We start from the raw sequence: 14,094 nt of genomic DNA, 5'->3' as shown, positions 1-14,094 counted from the left end.
GAATGCTTTTTCAATTTTCTGAAATTTTGCTGATAAAGCATTCACATTTTTTCACTTAAACTACTGTAAGATTTATATATATTCCTTACACTGGATATGAGTAAGAGCCATGATTCATAAGTTTTAGGTACAATTTAAAATAAGCATATCTATTATTACCAAAATTACACATGGCCTTAGCACATGACCCATCCAGGGTGATCTCACTGAGTCTTGGAGTTGGCTTAGTTTTAGGGTCATATTCTGGTACTGTTACCAAACCAAACTTGGGTCCACCCGCCTGCACACAGTAAAGCCAATCTACTAACACTGGGTTGTGGTGAAGGAAAGTGCAGCGTTTATTGCAGGTGCCAAGCAAGGAGTCCAGGCTGCTCATGCTCAAAAGACCCAAACTCCCCAGTGGTTTTCAGGCAAAGGTTTTTAAAGACAGGGTGAGGGAGCGGGGGGATTGTGAGGTTCATGATCAACTCATGGACATTCTTCTGATTGGTTGGTGGTGAGGTAATCGGAATCAACATCATCAACCTTCTGGTTCCAACCAGTCTGGGGTCTACCTGCTTGTGGTCAGCATGCAGTTAACCTCTTCCACCTGGAAGGGATTTCAGTCTCTGTAAAACAGCTCAAAGGATATGGCTCAGAATATGGCCTCAGAGGAGGAACTAAAGGTCCTTGACTTTGTTTAATAGCTAAACTATTATTATTTTGTCTTGCTTGACTGTTTTCTTTTCTGCATTTTCTCACTTTTCTGATTAAATTTATTCTTTGGAAATCAGGGAAGGCCTAGGAGGCTAAAGTTTTTCTACAGACAAGAGGCAGGCAGAGGACATGGGTGGGGGGGGGGTCTTTCCCAGGAAGGTCCCATAGGGTCCTGCTGGGTTACAGGACTGACCCTGGCTCCCACATCTTTGTGGTTCATCATGGTGCTCCAGCACCTCCAGGAAGCCTGAGGAAGATTTGCTGAGTGGCAGTGCCCCACCATGCCCTCTTTTCTCTTAGGCCAGCTCCCCAATGTGTTCTGTCTGCATATATTCTGCTCGTTCCCATCCTCTTGATTCTGCTTCTGCTGTTCCCCCAACTCAAAAGACCTTCATCCCTTTCCTTAAATCTTACACATCCTCAAAGCCCTGACGTAATAAAAATGGCAGGTACCTTTCATTAAATGCTTACTAGGTTTCAGATCCTGGCTAATGAGGTGGGCACTATAATTATTCTCTCTTTACAGGGAGGAAACTAAGGCATGGAGGGGTGAAGCAACTTGTGGAAGATCGGTCCCTGAAACTGAGTCCCCCTAAGTCTGAGTTCCTCTGCTGAGTTTATGATTAACCTTTCTATCCAACACTTTACTCCTTTTCTTTTCCTGAATCTGTTCCCCTCAAGATTGAGGAGTATCAAAGAAAGGGGGGAATTGAACAAACCCCTGTGTCCCTGTCCTTTGAAGTAAAGGCTTTTGATTTAGTCTCCCAGGCCTCCCTTGAGTCTCAAAAGGCTGGCTCAAGAGTTAATGATTAGGAAATGTGAAGATGTAGAAACAAAGGGCAGCTGTTGGGCTGGAAAACTGGTAACAATTTAGACTATAAATCCACCACACAGCAGAACCACTGAACTCCCAGTTCCCTGAAAGATACAGACAAAGGCCTGACACACGTTCCTAAGTTGTTTTTACAGGAAGCAGACCCCACCAGATGGAAACTGCTGACTGCAGGCACAGACCCCAGACTGGTTGAAACCAGAAGGTTGATGATGCTTGAAACTTCACCTTGATGCCAAACAATCCGGGAATTGTGCACAAGCCGATCGCTCACCCTGCAGCCTCCTCCCTCACACTGCCTGTAAAACCCCTTCTCTGAAATCCATTGGGGAGTTCAGGTTTTTGAGCACGAGCTGCCCATTCTCCTTGCTTGGCACCCTGCAATAAAGTCTGTACTTTCCTTAACTACAATCCAATTGTCAGTAGATTCACACTCAGGTGAGTGGACCCAAGTTTGTTTTGGTAACACCCTGGATCCTTCCAGGCACTCATACATTTGTGCCAAGCCCTTTCTAGCCCACACTTTTTTGTCCTTCCTCTGAATTTCTGTCTCAGTGTGCTGCACTTTTAAATACTTCGATGTGAAATTCTTGTCTGTGTCTTTATTTTTTCTCTACAACTAGAATGTAAATTCTAGTTGGAGGACCTGGAAGATTTCTCCCATGAGAAGTCTTGTGAACAAGAAAAAGAGAGTTAGGCATAAATAGAAGGCGTTTAATAACCTTATTCAAAGGCTATGTCATCTGGAGGGCACATCCTTGAGTATGTGCTTGGCTCTGTCCTCAAGAGCATGTGGGTGAGTCACCAGTAGTGACAGTGGCTTCCCTCTCAGTCATGACATTATCTTGTCTGGATCCCAAGCCACTGGGTCCCCCACTCCTCAGAGGAGTATGTGGCTGCTGCACATTTCTTCGTCATAATATCCACAGGACATGGAATGAGATGGTCCCCCTTTGTGTTTCCTCTTGTTACCAAGCCCAAGCTCATACTTCTCTCCACATGACAGGCCAATAAATTAGAGATGAGGTGTTGGGGCAAGGAATAAGGACTTTATTTGGAAATCCAGCAGACTGAGAAGACGGTGGACTAGTGTCCCAAAGAACCATTTTGCCCAGCTTTGGATGTTAGTTTCTCTTATGGAACAAAGAGGAGGAGGTGAGGAGGTAAAGTTTAAAAGGCAGTAAGTTGTTGCCATTGTTTCCTGGTTCCAGTCAGACTCTGGTGGGGGTGTGTTAATTTCTTCTTTCCTGCAGCCATTCCTGGGTGGGCCTGGTCAGGATGTTTCCTGTGAACTAAACAAAGGTATTTTAGCTCAATGCTCGGGCATGGGAGGCAGGGTTCCCAGAGATTATGTATACTTTAAGTTATTGGCAACATCCCTTTAGTGGTTAACTTGTCTCAAAAGCAATAGAATACAAAGATTAAACTAAAAGGAACAGATCCAATATGGAGTCAGATATGTTCTTCCCTGTTACGCTCTGGGCAAATGTAAGCCAGAGCCTTATTGAAAAGTCCCACCCAGCAGTCCTGGTGTCTCAAGCAGAGGCTTCAGCCCTGCCGTCTGTTTCCTGTGGCAGGAAAATAATAGCCTCACACAGGGAAGTACTTTTAACTTCTTTAAAGGGCTTTCATGTCATTGCTCTCATTTCATGTGTACAATACCCCTGTCAGGTAGGTATTATTATTTCCCATTTGAAGCTAAGGAAAGAGAAGCCCAGAAATTCAATGTCTTGTCCAGAATTTCCCGAGGAAACCATGGCTGGGCCGGAACCAGAATCTGGCCTTTCCCTTGAACCTTGTTGCCCACCACCCAGCCCTGCCTCCCCTCTCATTCATTGTCGGCCCCAAACTATGGCAACAGTGAAGCAGCAGTTCTTCCCCCTGAGCATGTGGGAAGAATGAAACTCTAACCCCTTTAAGGTTTTATCTGAAAGCCTTGCTAATCCATCAGCAGTCTGTTAGATAGCAGCTTAAATCTCCCCACCACTAAGGAGGACCCTCCCAACGGATTCCCAAACACATTAGAGGAGGTGTGAGGTGGCATGAGCGCGGAAGCTGGGGCACTTTCTCTGAGAAATGGAGGTGCTCAGATTTCCAGACACTGCTGTCCCCTCTCAGACAGGGTGGGGGAGCCCAGGGTCTGCCCAAGCAACTCCTCAGCCAAGGTCACTTAAATGACAGATTGATCCTGAAAAGCTCCTCGTTGATCCTGAATAAGCCCCTTATTCATTCAGTGAGCACCTACTATGTGCCAAGCACCGTGCTGGATACTGTAAAATGACTCTGGGTGAAATGGATGATATTTCCTCATCCACTGCTATGATACTTATAGCAGGGCAGTATCAGGGTGACAAACAAGTCAGACACAAGCAAAAACTCTCCTTGGAGCTATTGTGATCTTGACCTCTGATCCATTCACCTGACCTCAAGGATTAGAGGAACATCCACTGAGGACAAGGATCCTCCAAACCCCAGCCCTTGGATGACAGGAGTTATCACTCCAAAGTCCAGGTATGGCAAGGTGCCTGGTGTCCTTCAAGCAAAAGGAAACATTTAGAAGACTTCAGACTGCTGTGGGAGTGCTCTCAGTATTACAGTTTATAAATGGAGGGATCATATGTCTGATGAAACAGTTCCTCTCCTATATGGTCTTTATTCCTACTGAACTCAGCTGTGACTTTTTCTCCCAAGGGCAGTTTGGAAGTGCATCAGGAGAAATGTGGTCTTCCCTCTTTACCCAATCAGTGGAAGGCACTGACCCCCTCTGAGCACCAGTGAATAAACTCTGATAACTAGAGCTAGACTTGGTCTCACCTTTCCCTTAGATGTTTGCTGGGGACAACCTCCTCCATGAAAGTGCTATGTGTTTAGGATCTCTAGTCCTTGTTGGACCACACATCTGAGGCTCTGGATCATTAAAAATGCAATTTAAAAAAAAGGACCTTTTTTTTTTTTTTTTTCTTCTCAGAACTGGCGGAATCATATTCAGGTCAGGAACTGAAGCAGGAATGGTGTTTTTGAAATAAAGACTTTCAAATAGTTGGGCTGTTTGCTGCTGTAACCTGAGTCATTGAGAAAAGAAGATCAGCATCTGCAGGGGTGGCCAGGGAACACTGTGTGTTCAGCAGCAGGAGGCCAAACAAGGTGGCCCCAGTGGGTTCTTCCTGAAGGCACTCTGGGACCAGACTGGACCAAGAGCCTGAGGCCCAGCTCTGCCCTAGTCATGTTTATGACCTCAGACTGACCAGCTACCTTCTCTGGGTCAGGACCTTTGACTTGCTATTTCCTTGTAGACTGGACAGTTGATATGCTTGCCCAGCACCCATTCCCCCTGTTGTACAAATGACACCTCAGTCTTCCTTGGGGAACCACTCCTCCCCATGCGTGGACCACATGATTTAGATGGAGCTGATTTGTTTGTTTGTTTGTTTGTTTGCGGTACGTGGGCCTCTCACTGTTGTGGCCTCTCCCGTCGTGGAGCACAGGCTCTGGACACGCAGGCTCAGTGGCCATGGCTCACGGTCCCAGCCACTCCGCGGCATGTGAGATCTTCCCAGACCGGGGCACGAACCCATGCGCCCTGCATCGGCAGGCGGACTCTCAACCACTGCGCCACCAGGGAAGCCCTAGATGGAGTTGATTTTAACCCTGGTTCCAGAGATGGGTGTGGAATTTAAGCCAATCATAGCATTGTACATCCCTTTCATCATAGTGATTGGTTCAGAGGTGGTCATGTGACCTGAAGAGGGCCAATCAGAGCTCAGCCCAGACATGGAGAACAAAGGAAAGAGAGGAGCACTTACGTTCACTGAGGTTGCTCAGAGGACTAGGACCCGAGTTTGGAGCTGTGCTGGTGGAGATTTTGACATCCTTGAGAAGGCCTTCACTGAGAATGGAGTCAGCATAGAGGAAAGCAGAACCAACAGATGGAGTTAAAGAGAGCCCTGACATCATTGTTGGAGCCCCCAGATCCAGCTGTGCCTGAGGTTATCACTGGGCTTCCCAGTTATGTGAGATAACAAGTCCCCCTTTTGCTTCAGCCAGTTTGAATTGTCACTGTTACCAAAAGAGCACTTATCAATACCCTCCACCTGATTCCCCTTGTCCCCTTTACCTTGATTGAGATCTACTTACCCTAAAAGTGTCAGTGTAAATGTTATGTGCTCCTGCAGCTTGGCCCTGGGGTGTGGGCAGAAGTGGAAACTGTAACAGGAGGAGGAACTCACTGGGAAAAGACAGGACCCTGGAGAAATGTCAGAGGGACCCCAAAAGTCAGCCTCTACCCCTGAGCTTCACCTTTCCATTTCTTCATTCCTTTCTTCACTGTCAGATATGACTTGAGCTCCCTCCAAGCTATATGCCATGTGCTGAGAACACAGCAGTGAACAAGACACACCACAATTCCTGTCCAGGAGCTTACATTCTACTAGTCTATTTGAGATTTGACTTTTAAGAGCTGTGTTCTTCACAATCACCTAAACCAATTGGTGAACAAACAAAATCTTTTTTTGGTTTCTTTTAGTGTGCCCAAAGTAGTCTAATTTTCCAAATCTTAAAAAAAGGAAGAAAGACCTTTACTAAACAGCAAGGAAACAAAAAAGAAACACAATACAAGAAGCATGAAATCAGTCGCATCTTAGAAGTTCTTCTCTTCTCCTTCAGAGCCAGCAAGCTTCCAGCACTTCCTATTGTACTGTTACCTACCTGGGTTCTTGGACTCTTTAATCAAGAGGAATTGATAAGAGGCCACATGAGGAATTCAGGCAAGGCTTTACTGGGGCCCCTGCTGCAGCATGAGAGAGTAAGAACAAGCAACAGGTGCCCTACCTAGCTCGATCCCTCAAACAGGGTGAGGGTAGAGATGGATCTGTGTGTCGGGCGGGAGGCGTGGCTCGGGTGGTCTGCCCATCCCCTTGGTCCTGCCGTGTGCAGAGATCACGCGCAGTACCCTGCTTTGGCTCCGGGCACCTCGGCACCTTGGAAGGGCAGTTGGGTTTGGCCTTTCTGTATCTTGTTCATGACTTGCCCCAACTGCGCATGCACGCAGTTATTTTAGTCCCTTATAGTTTCTTCATACTCTGTTGCTCGAGGAGATGTTTGTCCAGGTGCAAGCACTGCAGCAAAGGCCCCAGGTCCCAGCCTGTCTTGGTACAACCTGAGAAAGCCACCTTTTAGCAATTGGGTCTCTCTGTGGCCCCACTCCTCCTGGCTCCCACCAACCCTGGAAGGGCCCAGAGGAAAGAGGAGGCTGGCCGATGCCCAGGAAGACAGTCCAGCCCAGACCATTCTCAAGGTTGACGTCTGGGGGGGGTATTTTCCCTCCAGGGTCCCTGCTAAAGGGAGTCTCAGTTTCTTTCTTCACATCTCCCTGCCTGACTTGTTATTAAATTAATTCAAAGCTCCTTTGTAACTCCTGGAGAAGGTATTGACGTGATCTCTTGGATCCAGGGTAGAGCTCTAAGCCTGAGGAGGCCCAGTGTAGGCCCTGGCCATGGCCAAGCGTCTCTTCTAAGCTGACTGAGGTGGCAGGGTTCTTGGGACATTTGTTTCTTGTTTTGATAGGGACCCAACCAGGATCACAAGCCCCCAAGGCTACAAAGAACCTGTGGTCATAATTATGACAATGAGAACTGTCTTTCCTGAAACACAGGGTTTCCATTTCTGCCTTCTTGACACTTAAAATAGTTTTTATCAAAAGCCGTTCTAAGGGGAGCCTGGTGTTTTATATCAGGGGGAAAGAATGGAAATCCTGCCAAATCCAGAAATGCTTGTACTCCATCCTTGGTTTATCCCATTCTCACTCCTGCTTCTGTACTCATTTTGGTCCTAAGAGGGGCTCTTCTTCTGAAGAAATAAGACCATCAGCCTGGGTAGAAACAAACCCAGCAGACATATATGCCGGCCCCTCGCCGTCGGGCCCTCCTGACTAGCAGCAGGCCAGGTGGGGACATCCTGTGGCTCCCTTGAAGGCGTGCTGGTGCCCCTGGCTTTGCAGCCCAGCCCACACCTGATGCCTGCACATCTCAACTGCTGGACCACAATCTCACAAGCCTCGGTGAGGTATGCTGAATAGAGAGAGCACTGAAATAATTCTGAGAATGGTAAGTAGATCTTTTTTCTGGCTTTCTCTGAATGACTATTTCAAATGTGGTTTATCAGATGTAATTCTGGTTTTATCCAGAAGTACCAGCTTACCTGACCAAATCACCTGGGTGAGAGTATTGAGTTTTAGAAGGAACTGGATGGCTTCCTCCCACCATCCTCTCCTGCCTCAGACATTTTAACACAGTGGCCTTTGCTCTCCCTCTTTAGGGCTTCTGTGTGTCCATGGGGGGCCAGGTATTTTCCAGGCTTTCCGTGGTAAATGTTAGATTACTCACTCTCTTTCCGCTGTAATGGAAAGATTTTTCTTCTGAGAATGTAATGTTGCCTGGAAATAACAAGGAGAAAAGGGAGGAGGAGGGGGAGGGGAAATGAGAGGAGGATGAAGAAGATAGAAGGAAATTAGAGGATGAGATGGAGGAAGAGGGCTTTACAGGCACTGTTAAAACTTTTTGTTTTGAGATAATTATAGATAAACATGCAGTTGTAAGAAATAATGCAGAGATCCCTTGCACCTTTCACCAAGCGAATGGTAACACCTTACATAACTATAACACAATATCACAACCAGGAAATTGACAATGATACAATCCACAAATCTTATTCACAATTTCACCAGTTTTAATGCACTCGTGTGTGTGTGTGTGTGTGTGTGTGTGTGTTGAGTTCATTGCAGTTTTATCACTTGTGTAATTCTTGTGACCACCACTACTGTCAAGATACAGACAGTACCTTGTGCTGCCCTTTTCTAGCCACGTCCACTCCACCCCCCACCTCTGACAACCACTAATCTGTTCTCTATCTCTAGAAATTTGTCATTCCAAAAATCTAATATAAATGTAATCTTTTGAGATTGGCTTTATTCACTCAACAGAAATCCCTGGAGATTCATCACGTTGTTATGTGCATCGCTAGTTCCTTCTTTTTTATTGCTGAGTAGTGTTCCGCAGTGTCCGTATCCCAGTTTGTTTAACATTCACCTGTTGAAGGATATCTAGGCTGTTTTCAGATTTCAGCTACTCCAAATAAATTTGCTATGAAAATTGAGGTTAAGGTTTTTGTGTGAACATGCGTTTTCGTTTCTCTAGGACAGATGCCCAACGTGCTTTTGCTAGCTTGTGTGGTAACTGTATGTTTAGTTTTATAACAAACTTCTAGAGTGGCTGTACAATTTTCCATTCCCACCAGCAACATGTCAGTGATCCTCACTTGCATTTGGTGATGTCTTTTTTTAATTTGAGTCAATCTCATAGGTGTGTAGTGATGCAGTTTGCATTTCCTTAATGGCTAATGTTAACATCGTTTCATGCACTTATTAGCCATTGTTACTGAATGCAAGTTCATGGACCCGACACACAGTGAGGCTAAACAAACCAAAGCGTCGAAGGGTGGAGCAGAGAAAGGTTTATTGGAGGGCCACGCAAGGAGATGGGTGGCTCATGCCCAAAAAACCCCAAACTCCTTGTAAGTTTTCAGCAAAGCATTTTTTTTTATATATCTTTATTGGAGTGTAATTGCTTTTCAATGTTGTAATGTTTGTGTTGGTTTCTGCTGTATAACAAAGTGAATCAGCTGTACGTATACATATATCCCCATATCCCTTCCCTCTCGCGTCTCCCTCCCACCCTCCCTATCCCACCCCTCTAGGTGGTCACAAAGCATTGAGCTGATCTCCCTGTGCTATGCAGCTGCTTCCCATTAGCTATTTTACATTTGGTAGTGTATATATGTCCATGCCACTCTCTCACTTACCCTTCCCCCTCCCTGTGTCAAGTCCATTCTCTACATCTGCATCTTTATTCCTGTCCTAGGTTCTTCAGAACCTTTTTTTTTTTTTTTTTTAGATCCATATATATGTGTTAGCATACGGTATTTGTTTTTCTTCACTCTGTATGACGGACTCTAGGTCCATCCACCTCACTACAAATAACTCAATTTCGTTTTTTTTATGGCTGAGTAATATTGCATTGTACCTATGTGCCACAACTTCTTTATCCATTCATCTGTCGATGGACACATAGGCTGCTTCCATGTCCTGGCTATTGTAAATAGTCAGCAAAGCATTTTTAAAGGCCAGATGAGGGAGGGGCATGGTTGTTTGTTGCACACTTCTTGGTGTAGGAATCCTTTGTTCTTGCAGCTGTCCACCTAGGTCAGGTCACAATGTTCCTGTAAACATCCAACAAGACAAATGTTATTCTCTGTTCTGCACTTTTTATCTCTATTTGAATGGAAAAGTGTTATACCCTTAAACGTCAGAGACTTGAGAATGGGCTATCCTGTATATTTCAGTCTACAGGCAACATTCTAAACTTGAAGCAAAAGCAATAGAATACAAACATTACGGTAAAAGAAACAGACCTAATATGGAGTCTGGTTTGTTCTTCCCTATCACACCATCTGTATATCCTCTTCATTGAAATGTCTGTTCATGTCTTTTCTCCATTTTCTAATGGGATAGCTTTTTTGTTTGTTTGTTTTTACTGTTGCATTTGAAGGGTTCCTTAGATATCTAGAACATTAGCACTTAGTCAAATATGTGCTTTGCAAATATTTTCTCTTCATCTGCAGTTTGACATTTCATCCTCATGCTAGGATCTTTCACACTCTGAAACTTTTTAATTTTGAGTAAGTTCAATTCCTCAACTCTTCCTTTTGTGGGTTCTGCTTTTGGTGTTAAGCCTAAGAACTTTTTGCCTAACCCTAGGTTCAGAATATTTTCACCTATTCTTTTTTCTAAAAGTTTTATAGTTTTACATTTTACATTTAAGTCAATGATCCATTTTGAGATAATTTCTTGATAATGTGAGGTTGAGGTTGGTTCATGTTTTTGCCTATGGGTGTCCTTTTAGGTATATTTTTAAAAGGTTAATCCTTTCAGCAACCATCTGAAATGAGTATTGTATTATATTATCATCCCATTTCACAGATGGAGGAACCTAGAGAGATTTGGTAATGTGACCAAGGTCCGACTGCTGACAGGTGGTAGGAAAAAAGCCATGGTTTGAAAGCAGGTCTACCTGACTCACATGCTCTTGCAGTTAAGCCCTGCTGCCACCGCCTCATTCCTTCCCTTTCTTTCTGGGAGAGCCTTCCTTCCTGGGCAGGTGTCCCGGTTTCTTGAACACATTCCTTCATCTTGACTAACCTTGCCCTCACCTCGGTTCATGGGCTACCAGACATTGGAGCCTGCCACAACTCATCCAGGTATCCTGTGACATGTTTGCAGGGTGGAGAATGGGGACAGATTGGGGAACTTCCCTGTATGCAAAGAGCTTGTCATTCTGGTCTGGGGAAAGGCTCATACTGGATTTCAGCATCTTTCAAAGTATTGCAGAGCTGCACTACCAACTCACTGGTCTGGGGGTGGCAGGCCCTCCCCCAGAACAATCAGACACCAAAATTCATTTAATAATTCTGAGTCCAGAAAATTTTCATCCCTGATCTGCCAAAGTAAAATATATTGATAGAGCCAACAGGAAGGACTCGGAGCATCTTGGAGCAAAATTCCTATGGTTAGAACATGTTTCTTGCTCTTTCTGGTAGGACTGGATCATGGTCAGACTACCCTAGTAGTTCATTTCCATTCATCACACCCATCCCCGTTCATGGGTAGGAGGGCAGTGAATGCGGAGCTTTCCTCTGCAGCTCTCTGCTCTCCACCCACTGGCTGTGGACTTCCTAGGCAGGCAGGACCTAGTAACTTCTGCATTCAGACCACTGGGGAAAAAAATCAGCAGTCTATAGATTGTCGTTGTTCTTTCCCAGATCCCTAAGTATCACCCTACCTATTAATGAGGGATCCAGGAACTCTTTGCCTCTGTGACTTTACATTCAGAAAGAGCCCCTCCCCTTACTTCTCTCAGAGTTTTTCCAAAGACTACTAGGCTTTTGTCCTGGCCCACTTTAGAGAGCCCAGCTACAGGTATATATCTATTTTGTAGTTATAGGTACATGCACATATCTATCTTGCCAGATTCTTCAAACGCCTCGGAGGTGCCTGATCCCTCAGCTTGGCTGTTTCAACAGATAGGTCAACAGTAACACATGCCAGGTCCTTTGTGTCCCTCCGCCCACCCTGTAAAGAAATGAAGAAGAGTTTTCTTCGGGATTCTGACACCTGCCTTGAGCCCTGGGTATCTCCTCCCACAGGGATGATTCCCCGGCACTCCCGTGATGGTCTCTGCAGAGGGCCAATGGCAGATTCTGGTTTCTTGCTCTCCCTAGAGAGCCACTTCAAGTGTAACTGGTCCAAGGGGAATTTCCTTGATGGATTCAGGCCATTTGACCCTGGTATTTCCCCCAGTGGCCTAGACAGATCATGTTGAGGGTCAGAGATCAACCTTCCTTAGGTCCCATGGGCCACCTTCCCAATCTCCATGCTCACCCACCCAGCAGAAGCTGAGACGCATTCTCCTTGGTCTCCTGATCTCCTTGACAATAATATCCTCTGTCATCTTCCAAGCTTCCCTGGGGGAGGGTCTGAGACTTGTTGGGAGTAGGCAGGGCTGCTCCAGGGGCAGTAAGTTCTGTCGGGCCCTGTCTTGCTCCAGCCAAAGCAAGCCAGGGCCTCCCTCTGACATTGTCTTTGGGGGTATGTCTCCTGCTCTGGAACAGTTTCCATCGCCTCCACCCTCTTCCAGGGAGCACGACCCCCTTCCCTCCTTTTCCCCCATATCCTTTAAAGGCTCCTGTTATGCCCAACCCTTTCCACAGGGACCAAACAGACCTGGGTTTGAATCTCAACTCCCACTTACTAGTTATGTGGCCATTCACTACTTACTGTCTTCAAGCCTGGTCCCCCCATCCCTCACAAATGGGGAGATATTAACCTCATGCTGTTGTTGTGGATTTAAACAAGATCATATCTATAAAGTTTGTACAGCAGGTAAAGGAACTACTGACCTTGGAACAAAGTTAAGGCTCAATAGTGGCACTGTCTCCGGGCCAATCTTCAGTTTTCACTCTGCCCACCAGAATTCATCCTGGGGAAGGCGGGTAAATTGTTATGGGAAGCGCAAGTGCCCCAACTCCCACATGGGGTCCCTGCTCACCTATCATGGCCATGCTGCTCCCCAGGAGTCTGGCAGGAGTCAGGATATAGGGCTCTACAGGTTAGGGCCAAAGGCAAGGCATGTCCTCCTCTGGTAGGCAGGCTCCTCAAACTTGAGGATGGTCACCTGGGGGTTCCCTGTGGACTTTGGCTCACCTGCCCAGCTGCAGGTGAGAAGTGACCTACCCTCCACTGCTCTGTGACAGTTCCTTTAGCAGCACCTGCCCTGGAATGGCCCTGGGAAAGCCACCTGTTCAAGCACTTATAATTTTCTCTGTTCTGGGGGGTCTCTCAGGTGAGCGGGCAAGTCCATGGACCCAAAACCCAGAGATACCCCGCGCCCCGCCCAGGCTCAGCACCAGGAAGCTTTCCTGTATCCTCACCTGTATCCCCAGACAAGGACCAAGAGACCTCCCACAGTGGATGCCAGGAAAGAGGAAGGAAGTAGGGAGTTCGGAGAAAGGAAGGGGAGGCCACCCAGATGTGCTTCCGCAGGACACCTCCCTTCCCTCTGCCATTGGCTAACTTTACCCACCAGGACAGCTTCACATCTGTCCAGAAGCCACGTTTGCCTCTGCAGGTGCATCTTCTCCCCTCCTGCCCCAAGTCTCCGCACGGAGCCCTTGACCAGATTCCTCCACAGCCCCACCCTGCTCTGTGTTCGTCTCCTCCCAGGCTGCCCCAGTCATGCTCCAGCTGCTCCCTGAGCCTCAGCTCTGGCCCCTGGCAACAAGCCACCCCAGTAACTGGGCTAAGGAGTTCACCTCCCCCATGGTCAACCCCAGACCCAGCACTCATCCCTCTCAGGTCGGGGCCAAAAGCAGTGCCGAGAAGGGGAGCTCCCGCCTCTCACCCCATGGGTCCTGCTGACCCCTCCTTGGTGACCTTTTGCATGCAGAGACTGACTGGCAAGGAAACAAAAAAGCCGTCAGCAACAAAGGAAGCGTTAAGTCAGCCAAGCCAGCTGATCCAGACCAGAGGATCCGCGTTACAACGTTTTACTCCAGACTTGCTGTGGAGGCGTGGGTTCCAGGCCCCCAGCTCTACAGTGGAGACCCCTGGCAGGGCCCCGAACCTTTTATAAAGCCTCAGGACTTACAAGTTGAATGAATAAATGAATCTACTTCCGCGTAGAGTTAGGTCCAAATCAAAGGGGGCCAACTGCTCCGGCCAGACTCCTGTTTCTAATTTCAGGACACCTTCCACTCCCAGCACCTACCCAGGATCAAGCCGAGGGGACACAATCACGGGCCGAGACTGAGGAAGGATACTGGGGCGGGGCAGAGTCTTTTGGGGTGCTGCGCAGAGACGAACCCTCTTTCCGGTCCGCGCCCCCATCGCTGCCCGCGGCCTCAGGGCTCAGGCTGGCTTTCCCCGCCCTCGCAGGGCTGAACCAGTTCCTCCCTGCTGG

The 14,094-nt window shown here is 47.0% G+C and overlaps 2 long non-coding RNA genes across 3 annotated transcripts; both read right to left on the bottom strand.

The window, feature by feature from the left end:
* Positions 1–2,557: 2,557 nt before the first annotated feature.
* On the bottom strand, positions 2,558–9,110 carry LOC113607153 (uncharacterized). 2 transcript variants are annotated; one of them, XR_003427827.1, is made up of 3 exons: positions 8,498–9,110; positions 5,332–7,958; positions 2,558–2,820 (listed from the first exon to the last, which is right to left on the bottom strand). It is a non-coding gene; the product is annotated as an uncharacterized LOC113607153 (long non-coding RNA). The 2 variants fall into 2 exon arrangements; XR_003427828.1 differs by lacking the exon at positions 2,558–2,820 and adding an exon at positions 4,490–4,583.
* Positions 9,111–9,623: 513 nt separating this feature from the next.
* LOC113607152 (uncharacterized) lies at positions 9,624–14,036 on the bottom strand. The gene is made up of 3 exons (XR_003427826.1): positions 13,783–14,036; positions 12,536–12,615; positions 9,624–9,799 (listed from the first exon to the last, which is right to left on the bottom strand). It is a non-coding gene; the product is annotated as an uncharacterized LOC113607152 (long non-coding RNA).
* Positions 14,037–14,094: the final 58 nt, after the last annotated feature.

Source organism: Aethalodelphis obliquidens, unplaced genomic scaffold, assembly GCF_003676395.1.
Source record: "Aethalodelphis obliquidens isolate GAN/ISIS:26980383/991018 unplaced genomic scaffold, ASM367639v1 scaffold46, whole genome shotgun sequence".
NCBI lineage: Eukaryota > Metazoa > Chordata > Mammalia > Artiodactyla > Delphinidae > Aethalodelphis > Aethalodelphis obliquidens.
This window is presented reverse-complemented; position numbering and strand designations above follow the sequence as displayed.